Source organism: Lemur catta, chromosome 14 (assembly GCF_020740605.2).
Source record: "Lemur catta isolate mLemCat1 chromosome 14, mLemCat1.pri, whole genome shotgun sequence".
Taxonomy (NCBI): domain Eukaryota; kingdom Metazoa; phylum Chordata; class Mammalia; order Primates; family Lemuridae; genus Lemur; species Lemur catta.
Window position 1 is genome coordinate 6736948 of NC_059141.1, and position 11731 is coordinate 6748678.

Genomic DNA, 11731 nt, shown 5'->3' on the forward strand with positions numbered 1-11731 from the left:
ACAGATTAGAAGAGTATTTAGAACACATATATCTAATAAATGTCTTGTATCCAAAATATATTTTAAAACTCCCACAATTCAATAAGAAAAAGATAACCTACTTTAATGCTAGTTGTAGTGTAAAACTGTACAGACACTTTGGAAAACTGGTATTTTCTTTTTTTTTTTTTTTTGAGACAGAGTCTCACTTTGTTGCCCGGGCTAGAGTGAGTGCCGTGGCATCAGCCTAGCTCACAGCAACCTCAGACTCCTGGGCTTAAGCAATCCTCCTGCCTCAGCCTCCCGAGTAGCTGGGACTACAGGCATGCACCACCATGCCCAGCTAATTTTTTTGTATATATATTTTTAGTTGGCCAGATAATTTCTTTCTATTTTTGGTAGAGACGGGGTCTCACTCTTGCTCAGGCTGGTCTCGAACTCCTGACCTTGAGCGATCCACCCGCCTCGGCCTCCCAGAGCTAGGATTACAGGTGTGAGCCACCGCGCCCGGCCTTGGCATTTTCTTATAAAGTGAAATATATATGCAGGTATTTACTGAAGAGAACTGGAACATATGTATATTTAAAAGCTACTAGAAAAGTGTCCGTGGCAGCTTTATTCAGAATATCTCCAAATTGGATATAACACAGATGTACTTCAATAGAAGAGTGGCTTAAAAAACATTCCTACGGTATATTTACACAATAGATTTCTGTGGACTCATGGAAAGACTTGTGAAATGTTCCTCTTATTTATGAACAAATAAGTGTAAAGCTGTCATTATTTCTTAAATGTTTGGTGGAATTCACTAGTGAAGCTACGTGGCCTTGCAATTTCTTTATGTGAAGGGTTTTTTTGTGGGGGGGCATGTGGGGGAAGGAAGAGGTGGTGAGGGACAGGAAAATTAACTCTTCATTAGAAGAACACCGGAAGTGTAGGCTAAGTTTAATAATGTTAGAAATGTATAAAAAATGTACATAGTACTTCTAATGTCAAACTTTATAAATTTAACTTTTGACTTAAAAACAGCAAAACTCACATTTTTTCCAGTTCTATGAGTTCTGACAAATGCATAGAGTTGCATAATTGTCATTGTAATCAACATAGTGAGGAATTCCACAACTCTCCCTTAAATTGTTTCCTCTGCCTTTAAACCCTGGGAATCTCTGATCTATTCTCCATGTGTAGGTTTGCATTTTCCAGCATGTCCTATAAATGGAATCATACAGTATGGAGCCTTTTGAGTCTGGCTTCTTTCACATATAATACTGTATTTGAGATTCCTACAATTTATACATTTTATTGTGTATATCAATAGTTCATTCTTCTTATTGCTTAGCAGCATACCCTTGTATAGATGTGTCACAGCTTGTTCAGCTTTTCCACAGATGAGGGATGTTCAGTTGTTCCAAGTTTTTTGTTGATTATGGTGGATTATTAACCAATCTGCCATAAACTGTTGTATAGAGGTTTCTGTATGAATGCAGGCTTTTATTTCACTTAGGTAAATATCTAGAAGTGGGATTGTTGGGTCATATTATAAGTGTATGTTTTACTTAATAAGAAAAGATTATCATACTGTTTTTCAAAGTGATTGTGACAATTTAACATTACTATCAGAAATATGTGAGAATTCAAATTTCTCTGCATGCTCACTAACACTTGGTATTGTCAGTTTTTTTTTTAAATAGCCATTCTAATGATGTGTAAGTGGTATCTCACTGTGGTTTTAATTTGCATTTCTGAATGACTAATTATATTGAGAATCTTTTCATGTTTTTATTTATCTACTAAATATATATACTTTGGTAAAATGTCTGTTTAGATCATTTGCTCTTTTAAAATGGGGTGTTTTGATTTCCTATTGTTGAGTTTTGAGACTATTTTATAAATTCCTGTGCTAAACATGTGACTTACAAATATTTTTCTCCCAATCTGTGGCTTGTCTCTTAGCAATGTGTTTCATAGAGCAAATGTATTTGATTTTGATAAAGTCCAGTTTCTCGCTTTTTTTTCTTTTATGGATCATGCATTTACTGTTACATCTAAGAACTCTTTGTCTAACCCTGAGCCACAGAGATTTTCTCATATTTTATTCTAAAAGTTGTAAAGTTGTACATTTCACACTTAGGTCTATAATCTAGTTGTTAATTTTTTAATAAGGTGCAAGGGATAAGTCAAGCTTCATTCTTTTGCATATGGATATCCAGTTGTTCCAGCACCCACATGTTGAAAATACCATCCTTTTTTAGTTGATTTGCCTTTGCAATTCAATATATTTGAATTTATTAATGCATCTAGTCTTGTACATCTATTCCACACATCCTCTTGATCCCTATAGCTTTATTGTAAGTCCTAAAATAAGGTAGCGTGAATCCTTACTTTGTTCTTGCTTTTCAAAATTGTTTAGACTAGTCTGGTTATTTTTCCGTCTTATACAAATTTTGGTATTAGCTTGTCAATATCTACAAAATAAATCCTACTCACATATTGATTAGGAATGTATTGAATCTATAAAACAATTTGGGGAGAATTAATGTCTTAGCAATATTGAGTCTTCTAATTCATGAATATGATGCATCTCTCAATTTATATAGATCTCTGATTTCCTTCATTAGTGTTGTGGAGTTTTAATCTCATAGTTACTGAACATATTTTGTTAGATTTATGATTAAATAGTTCATATTTTGATGCCATTTTAAATTGTGACTTTTTATAATGTAATTTCAAATTAAATGCTGATATACATGCATTCTTTTATGGATTATGCATTTGTTGTTATATCCAAAAACTCTTTATGTAACCCGAAGCCATAGAGATTTTCTCATCTTTTCTCCTATGATATATATATTTTAAAAATTGATTTTGTATATTGGCCTTGCCTCTGAGAACTTGCTACTTTCCTTTATTGTTTCTAAGAGCTTTTCTGTAGATTTCTTGGAATTTTCTATACAACCAATCAAGTCATCCATGACATGTATGCTTTTTATTTTTTGTAGTCTTTATTTTACTAGTTTGGACTTAGAGTATGACAGGAATGGTGAGAGTACGTATCCTTGCAGAATTGCTGATCTTAGGGGAGAATATTCAGTCTTTCACCGTTAATTATGATGTCTAGCAGTCAGTAATTTATAGACGCCCTATCCTACATCATGCTAAGGATGTTTCCTTTTATTTGTAGTTTACTAGTGGTATTTTGAATGGATGCTGAATTTTGTCAAATCTTGTTGCTGTGTTTCTGGAGACAATTGTGGTTTTTCTACTCTAACCTTAATAGGGTGAATACCATTGATTTTCAAAGGTTGAACCAGCCTTGCATTCCAGAAAAAAATTCCACTTTGTCTTGCTGTATTATCCTTTTCATGTATTGCTGAATTCTATTTGCTCATGCTTTGCTAGAGATTTTTGCATTTATGTTCATGAAGGATATTAATCTGTATTTTTTTCCCCTTGTAATATTTTTGCCTGGTTTTGTTATCAGGGTAATGCTGGCCTCAGAAAATCAGTTGAGAATTGTTCCTTCTTCTTCTAATTCCTAGAAGATATTGTGTAGAATTAGTATTATTTATTTCTTAAATATTTGGGAGAATCCACCAATGAAACTATATGGGCATAAGGTTTTCTTTGTTGGAAGGTTTTCAGCTATGAATTCAGTTTATTTGACAGATACAGGACTATTCAAGTGCTCTGCATATGTCACCTCGAGTTCCCCCTCTGCACTCTGTGAAGGGTGGGAGAGAGGCAGCTTGGATGTGGGCAGGTGGGAAAAAAGCAGTAAGGTTGGGTTCTTTTGAGAACGTATGGAAGGCAAATGCTTGTGCAGCTCAGTACACAAATGGCTAAGCCCTCTGTGAAAGCTAATCAGAGCAAGCATTTGTCCCCACTGCTGGGGTCACAGGGAGAGGGAGCTGCGTGGGAACTGGCTGAAGGGCTGATTTGGCCAGAGAGGAGCAGAGTGCTGATATATAATCTAAAGGGAAAGAGAAGGGCTTGGGACCAAAGACAGCAGCTAGGGGCAGGCGTCCCTCAAGCTGGGCTGGGTGACTTGTACTTTTCATTGTTGAGCAGCACCCATACCCCAGGAGGGTGGCTCAGGACTGAGGCCTCCCGTTGGAAAGGAGGCAGGTGGGCCACATGTTCTAGGGACTCCTGCATTACACTCAGATTGTCCAAATACTGACCTGGTCTTGCATCCCTTAATACAATGAAATATTTGTTAGTATTACTAAGAACATTGCAAGTATTGTTTTTATCCCAATTACCTAGCAAAAGAAGACATTTGGTACTATTATATCCATTTCACAGATGAGAAAACTATTAATAATAGAGAGTTTAAGTGACACAGGTAGCAAGTGGCAGAGTTGGGATTTAAACCTCTATCTACTCTTCCTCTTCTGCTGTTGTCACCTCCTGAGAGTTTGATCCCAGGTACCAGGACCAACGGGCCTGATCTAGGGTAATGTAGGTTTCCTGGCCAGGTCTGGGGAGGAGGATTGCAGGGCAGTCTGTGGACCTAAGCGGGAGCAGGTTCTGGCCAGAGCCCCTCCATGCCTTGAGGGCAAACTCACTCATCTTTGCCAACACTCAGTCTTCTGGCCAAGTCAACACAAAGCCACACAGAAGATTTTTATTTTGTCAATAAAACCTTTTCTTTTTTTTTAGCAGGACACTTTTGTTATGGTTTTATGTAGCAAGAGCCTTCTGGTTATTGTTGGCAACTCTCTGTCTTTCCTCAAGTGCATGGGCTCTTTAATTTCATGCCCAAATCACTGGAGAGGGGCAAGTCTGGATTGTGAATGCATCTCCAAGGCCCCAGCCTTCTCCCTGTGAGACCATTCACTCCAAGTTCCTCATGAAGGCTAACAGGGCCCTGAGAATAGTCTACTGCAGCCTCGAGTTTCACAGATTGGAAATCAGAGGCCCGGGGTTGGGGTGAGCAGCTGGTGAAGGCCACACAGCACCGGGACCCAGAATCCAGACCCTGGCCCCGGCTCCCCAGCCAGCAGTCTGTCTTTCCTTACTTCCATTTTATGTAAAAGAAAAGGCAGCACAGGCAGGCGGTCAGTCTTCCCCTTCCCAGCCCGCAGCCCCCGGGAAATTTGGGATAAAAGCTGTATTTCCCATGTAGAGAGAGTAGCTCCCTGTCCTCAGAGAGGAAGTCCTCAGGGTGCTTGCAGCGAGATGTGCATCAGAGAGGGCATCAATCAGAAGCCCACAGTGGAACCCTGCAGGGTTGGCACTGTGATCATTGACCGGGAGGGAAGGGAGCCAGGTGGTACGTGGGCCCAGGTGAGACCTCTCTTCCTTCTGGGCCCTGGTTCTCCTGAGGGGAGTGGTTTACCTCAAGGTCTTTTGTGTGCCGTCCCTGGCTGGATCGATCTTCCTACACTGCTAGAACTTTTACAGCTTTCCCAAACCCCAAAAGACTTCATCATTAGCCTTCTAATTTTTTTTTTATGCTCCTCATTGTAAAAGTAATAAGCATTTGTCAACATTTGGAAATACAGAAATGTGGGGGCCGAGCCTACCATAGCCCTTCCCCCAAAGCAATGGTGCTAACATTTCTGTTTCTTTATTGTCTTTTTAAATACTTCTTTTTACCTGTTTGTTTTCCTCAGCTGGGACCGTACTGTTAATTGTTCTTTTACTTAACATCAGGACTAGTCTCCACACATCTCGAAGTCCTCAGGACAGCACTGTAATCAGTGCCTGGTGTTGCCTTAATGGACTTAGTACAATCTACTGACCGTCCCGCACTGCTGATGGTTGGAGGGGTTGTACTTTTTCAGAATTATAAATAATGGAATAGGCATCATATCTTTCACATTGAAGTTTCTTTTCTTAGAAGAAAGACTCTAAAATGGAATTGCTGAGCATGGCCATCAGGAAGGGTCTTGGTGTTTATTGCCAAGTGACCCCCACTGTGGTGGTCCCAGCAGGTGGGGCCCCCAGTGTCTTGTCCCATCACCCTCAGTGTGGGGTCTTCCTTCTCTTTAATGCTTGTGAATTTGATAGACGGGAACTTGGCTGCTTGTGCTAGTTTGCATTTCCTTGATTGCTAATGAGGCTGAACTTTCAAATATACCCATCATTTACATTTCCTTGTTTGTGGATTTTCTGTTTGCCTCCTGCCCACGCCTCTGTGCCTGCCTTGGTGCTTTCTTATTAGTTTACAAGGATGCTTTCCTGGGGTTACTAACCCTTTTCTGCCATGCTTACTTACTGCTGTTGCCCAGATTTAAAATTTAAAATAACCTTTCATTGTTAAAGAAGCTCTGCGTGTACATTGTAGAACATGGAAAATACAGCCAAACAAAAATAAAAGGGAAAATTGTCACATTCCTACCACCTAGAAATTTCCACTTTTAACACCTTCATACTCATTCCTTTTTTACTTCACCCAAATGAGCTCATTCCGCACGTAATGTTTTATAATCTGATTTTTCCAGGAAACGATCCCCACTTTGTTGCCGTTTGGAACATGTTTGTGCTATCTAATACCCAGACCGTATTCTGATTTCTCAGTTGACCCAACAATGTCCTTTGGAGCTGGTTTGTCCAATGCAACATTTGATGCCGGACCACTCAGATCGTACTTTTATGTTCCTAGGTCCCTTTTAACTCAGCAAAGTCCCAAATAAGTCACTTGATGAAGAGACAGGGCCCCTCTCTGCAGACAAATCCACCAGCTAGATCTGCCCAGCTGCTTCCGCACGATGTCGTGAACTTATGCCCCCCTCCCCTGCGTTTTCTGTAACCATTTTTTCCCCATAACCAACATGCATGCACTGATTTCTCCTCTGACACTTTTCCCCCAATTTTAGGCTCGGAGCCTGCCCCAGTGAACTGTGACAGCCTGTCTCTGTCTCTCTGACTCCTTCCTACATGGGCTGGATGCTGCCATCCAGTCTCTGTGGAGTTTGGAGGGAACTGTGCATTACCCTAACCCCTTACCATCTGTGCAGGACAAGGCACTTGCCTCCCTGAAACTTACCTCGAACCCCCTGGGAAGACACTGAGCTGGGGCCTGAGAGGTGAACCAGTCTCTGGCAAAAAACTCTTCCTCCAAGAGAAGCTGAAGCATACATTTTACACATTTCTCTAATTTTAGGGATTACTCTGCCTCAGCCACCTGCCTCAAAATCAAAAATATTCCAGTCCCTGAGCGTTCAATCTGCTTTAGCTGCACAGACCCTTCCATAAGGCCAGTAGGGGTCCCTTCCTGGGACTGTGTGTTCCCAGGAACGGTTACTCACAGGGTCTGTTCTGCAGGAGAAGCTTGGCATAGAACGCACAGAAAAGGAGAGAGGACGCCGGGTAGGAAGGCGGGGAGAGAAACAGGCCTCCGGTGTGGCTCTGGCTGCACCCTCCCTGTGCCCTGAAGACGCAGCGGCAATGCCCGGAGTCCGAGCCGTGGGGTCAGGGCCCCTGGGCCTGTGGGTGCATTGATCGTCTCCCAAACTCCAATTTCCACTGTTCAGTTGCACAATGGGGATAATAATAACTACATCACAGGAATACATGACTGCAGGAATAATCTAGAAACGCACATGCGGAGGATGCTGAGACAGCACTGGAGCAGCAGGCCCAGGGACGGTTCTGTCCGTGCTGATGTTTACAGAACCTCCAGCATCAGGTAGATGAGCCAGTGACGTGGCAAGGTGAGCTCCCCGGGTCCTCTCAAGTGGCCGTGCTCCCAGCCAGGTCCTTTCAGTAAGGAGGCTGCAGGGAGCTGTTCAGCATGTGGCCATGACACTGTCTCATCCCCTGGTGCTGCCCCCAGGCACGTGCTGCCCCCAGGCACATCCACCACCACCGCTACCACCCTGCCCATTGTGAGCAATCCACGACTCGTGGCCCCCAAACACAAGATGCTCATGAAAAAGTATGTGACATTCACAAGCACTGAGGTGCCAGTGTCTGAAGGCATCTTCCACTGCGACCCTTCTGGACATCTCTGCTCCTCCTTCGAGGCCTCCTTCCTCTCCCTGTCCCCCTCCATTGAGAGAAACTCCGACCTTGTGGCCACATCAATAGTAGAAACAAAATCAACCGACGTGGCCTAATTCTGTGCCTCCCAGACGGTCCCAGGATACTGGGGAGTGGCCTTGTGTCTAAATGTCAGTGTCCTTGAGTGTCTGATACAGCCCCAGCGTCTGAGGGGCACCGAGCGTGGAGCAGAGCGTGACTCTGGCACGCGTGCGTGTGTTCGTCCCTTCCACACGTGCACACTGATTGTCAGGCCGACAGCACGTCGGGGATGTGCGGCGCACGGCACACGCACCTATCCTAGGGCGATCACGGCCTGGCTTGAGTGTACCGGGGCTCGGGCCACCAGGAGGGTGTCCTGGGTGGAGGGAGGGGATGGTGGGGATCTGAGAGCAGAGCTGGAGTGGGCACCCTGGGCGGTGGCCGGGAAAAGGACGCCCGAGGACAGTGATGAGCAGAGGCGTGGGGAGAGTGCCCAGCGGAGAGTGCAGCACAGCCGCCTCCAGAGCACAGGGGACCGGGAAGTGCACTGGAGGGGCAGGGCGGCCGCGGCCGGTTTAAGCCCGTCTCAGGAGCCCACTCCGGCTGCAAGCCTGGGATTCCTTGGGAGGGAGGGCGCGTGCGCAGACTTCCCCGTGACGACGAGAATCGCTCCCTCTGTGGAAACCTGGAATTCCCTTCTCTGTGCTCCAAAGATCAGAGTGTCAGTGGAGGATTCTGGACGCCCGAGTTCTGGTCCCAGCTAGGTCAGCAGGTGACCTTTGGCAAATCCCTTCATCTTGCCTTGCCTCATTTTCTGCATCTGCGAAATGGGTGTAATGCAGAAATCTTCACACCTCTGCACAAAGATGAATGTCTAGGGGTGGTCATTGTGACATTACTCAAATTACAAAAAAATGGAAAAAACCCAAGTGTCCGTCATTGGGGAGCTGAAAAGACAGAGGCCGGCCACACAGCGATCGGTCTGACGACCTTAAATAGGGCGCTGACTGAGAAGGCTGCTCAGGACGTACTGTTGAGACCAACTTTCAGCATGATACATATTGTACGGCAGCATTCATGTTAAATTATATACTCGCATGAATATGCATGCAAATGCTTAGCAAGAGGGCTGGAAAGATGTTCCAAAACCTTCACAGAGGCAGCTGGGGTCAGGGGAGGTATAGGGCTGGGGGTCGAAGTGTGTCCCCCGCTACATATTTATGTAAACTTTGCTTGTTTTACAAGATACCTCGATGTCGCCTCTGTGGAAGACACAGCACATGAGGCTGGCCGGTGGGCGGTGGGCTCTCGGCGCTGAGGCGGGGGCTGCAGGGCTAACGGAGGGGTGGGTGCCCGGCATGACCGCGGATCGCCACCAGGGGGCAGCAGGGGACACTGACACCTGACCTGGGCTTGGGGAGCCTGCGCCGTGGGACCCAGCTCTGCCACCTGTGCCAAGTGACCTAAGCTCTCCGCAACCTCAGCTGCACAGAAATAATAAACCGTACGCCCCCAATTTGGGAAAGGTCCCGATGAGGCCGTGTGTATGCAAATGCGCACGGAAGGGACTCTCACTACGTCGCCGTAAAGGACTTCAGCACTCGCGGAAGAGCGAGGCAAGGAGGGCGCCTGTGTGCAAAGAGGTGAGGGCGGTGAGGGAAGGGAGGGGAGTGACCACTCTCCATCACTGGGCGTCTCACTGATTGTCACAATCTCCTCTCCATCTTACGGATGAAGAAGCAGGGCCGGTAACCCGCCGGGGCCACGCAGCTGATGACGCGGGAACGGAGGTGACCCGGCGCCGGCGTGCAGGACCTGCCCTCCCCGGGCATCCGTGGGTGGTGGCCGAGCCCTGTTTGCAGGCCTGTGGGGGATGGTGCCTGGATGCCAGGATCCTGGGTGGTCACCTACGACAGGGGCCTCCACAGTGGGCATGCGGCAAAAGGGTGTCCCCGTCACCCGGGCACGCCGCCCGCTGTGAGCCGGGGACCGAGCCAGGGGCTGGGGCAGAGAAAACTGACCCGCCGGCATAGAGAACCGCCCCTGCTTCTGCCCTCCGCTCCCAAAACCCCGATGAAAACTCACCCCCGAGCTTCCCACCCCTCACGTCTGCAGTCAGCACTGTTTTCTGGAAGCAAAATGTATCCCCAGATACGTGCTCACTACAGTAGAGGATTTTGGCTGCCTGGATCCCTGCTCCAGGGGGTTTGCCCTTAGCTAGGAGGATTTGTGTTCACACTGGAAGGCCCTGGGCCGAGAGGGGTGTCCCGACCGGGACGCGGCCACACAAAGTGGAAAACACGCCAACACCTCCCTCGCTTAGCTTGCTTAGGAGACGGTGTGATTTCTCAGTCCTTATTTCTCCAGAATGGTCGTGAGTGGCCCAGGGTTCAGTTAATTAAATCGATTTCTCTCTCTTCCAGCCCCAGGAACAAAAGAAGGCTGGGGAAGCAGCGGGCCTCAGGCCTTGGCTGCCGGCCAGCCCCTCCGGCTGCCCTTGGAAACAGCTCGGCCGCTGGGCCCTGGGCTGCACCTTCCCACGGCGCTTCCCACGGGTGCTTTTCTTCTTTTCACCTGAAAATGGCTGGAAATCCCTGGGCAGGGGAGCGAAAAGGCCGGGAGCTGCCTCTGGGGTCTATTAAGGGAGAGTTAATGGGAGCAGAAGGAATTGGTGACATTTTAACGTTTAAAATTTCTTCTTCAGACACTATTTCTGGCCTGTAAAGCCCGACCTCCTCCCACCTGCAGCCCCTCACGCTGGCCCATCACAGTCCAAATGCTCAAGTCATCGTCCACGGCCCTGTGCCCACCCCAGCCGCCCCCCCCCAACTGTAGCACACACTCGCTTCCTCCTCCATGGCTTGGCCGTTTTCAGTGCCTCTCCACCAAACCCTTGGCTTGTAGATTCCTAGTTTGTGTTTCTCAATTCAAGCCTGAGATTTCCTTACAGTGATTATGCATATGTACATATATATGCATGACAACCACACATACATGCATATACACACGTGATTTCTAGGATGGCCCTTCCTATCTGTACTCTAGAATTCCAATGTCAGCATATGTATTTACAATCATATCTGGGACGAGGAAACACCAAAGGACATCAGTGTGTCTGCACAGGAGGTTTTGCACATAGGAAACAAGTGGGCCATCACACGGTACCCAGTGAAGGTGTTTATCTGAGAGCGGGACTCTTTCCAGCCCCAGTGGGACAGGACATTGCCAGGAAACCACATGCACTCTGTGGATTCGTCCCGGTGGGCACCAACTTGCAACTAAAACTGTAAATAAACCACGAAAAATGTTTTGTTTCCAGTTCTAGTAATAATTAGGTTAGGCGCCTATTCAGTTAGGACCTAAATAATTCCCCAACACTCTCTTCAGTGGCACAGAGTAGCTTTTCAGCGTTATGGTGGGACAGGACGCCTCATTAAAATTCGCGTTTGCAGATCATTCACAGAAAGTCGCAGCTCCTTTCAGGCTCTGAATATCTGGCACGGGTAAACAGTGCCTTGCAGAACTAACGCCACCAGATACACGTCTTTGTTTTTTCAAACATTCTGGGAACGCATTTTCTCTTTACTTTTCAACAGCTTTATTGACATGCAATTAACATATCATATAATTTGCCCATTTAAAGTATGGAATTCAATGTTTTCTTAGTATATTCAGAGTTTACAACCATTACCACGTTTAATTTTAGAAGCTTTTGGCTCCCCACTGCCCCTATAGCTAAGACACTTCATTCCCATCGACAGTGGTTCCCATCCCCAACTGC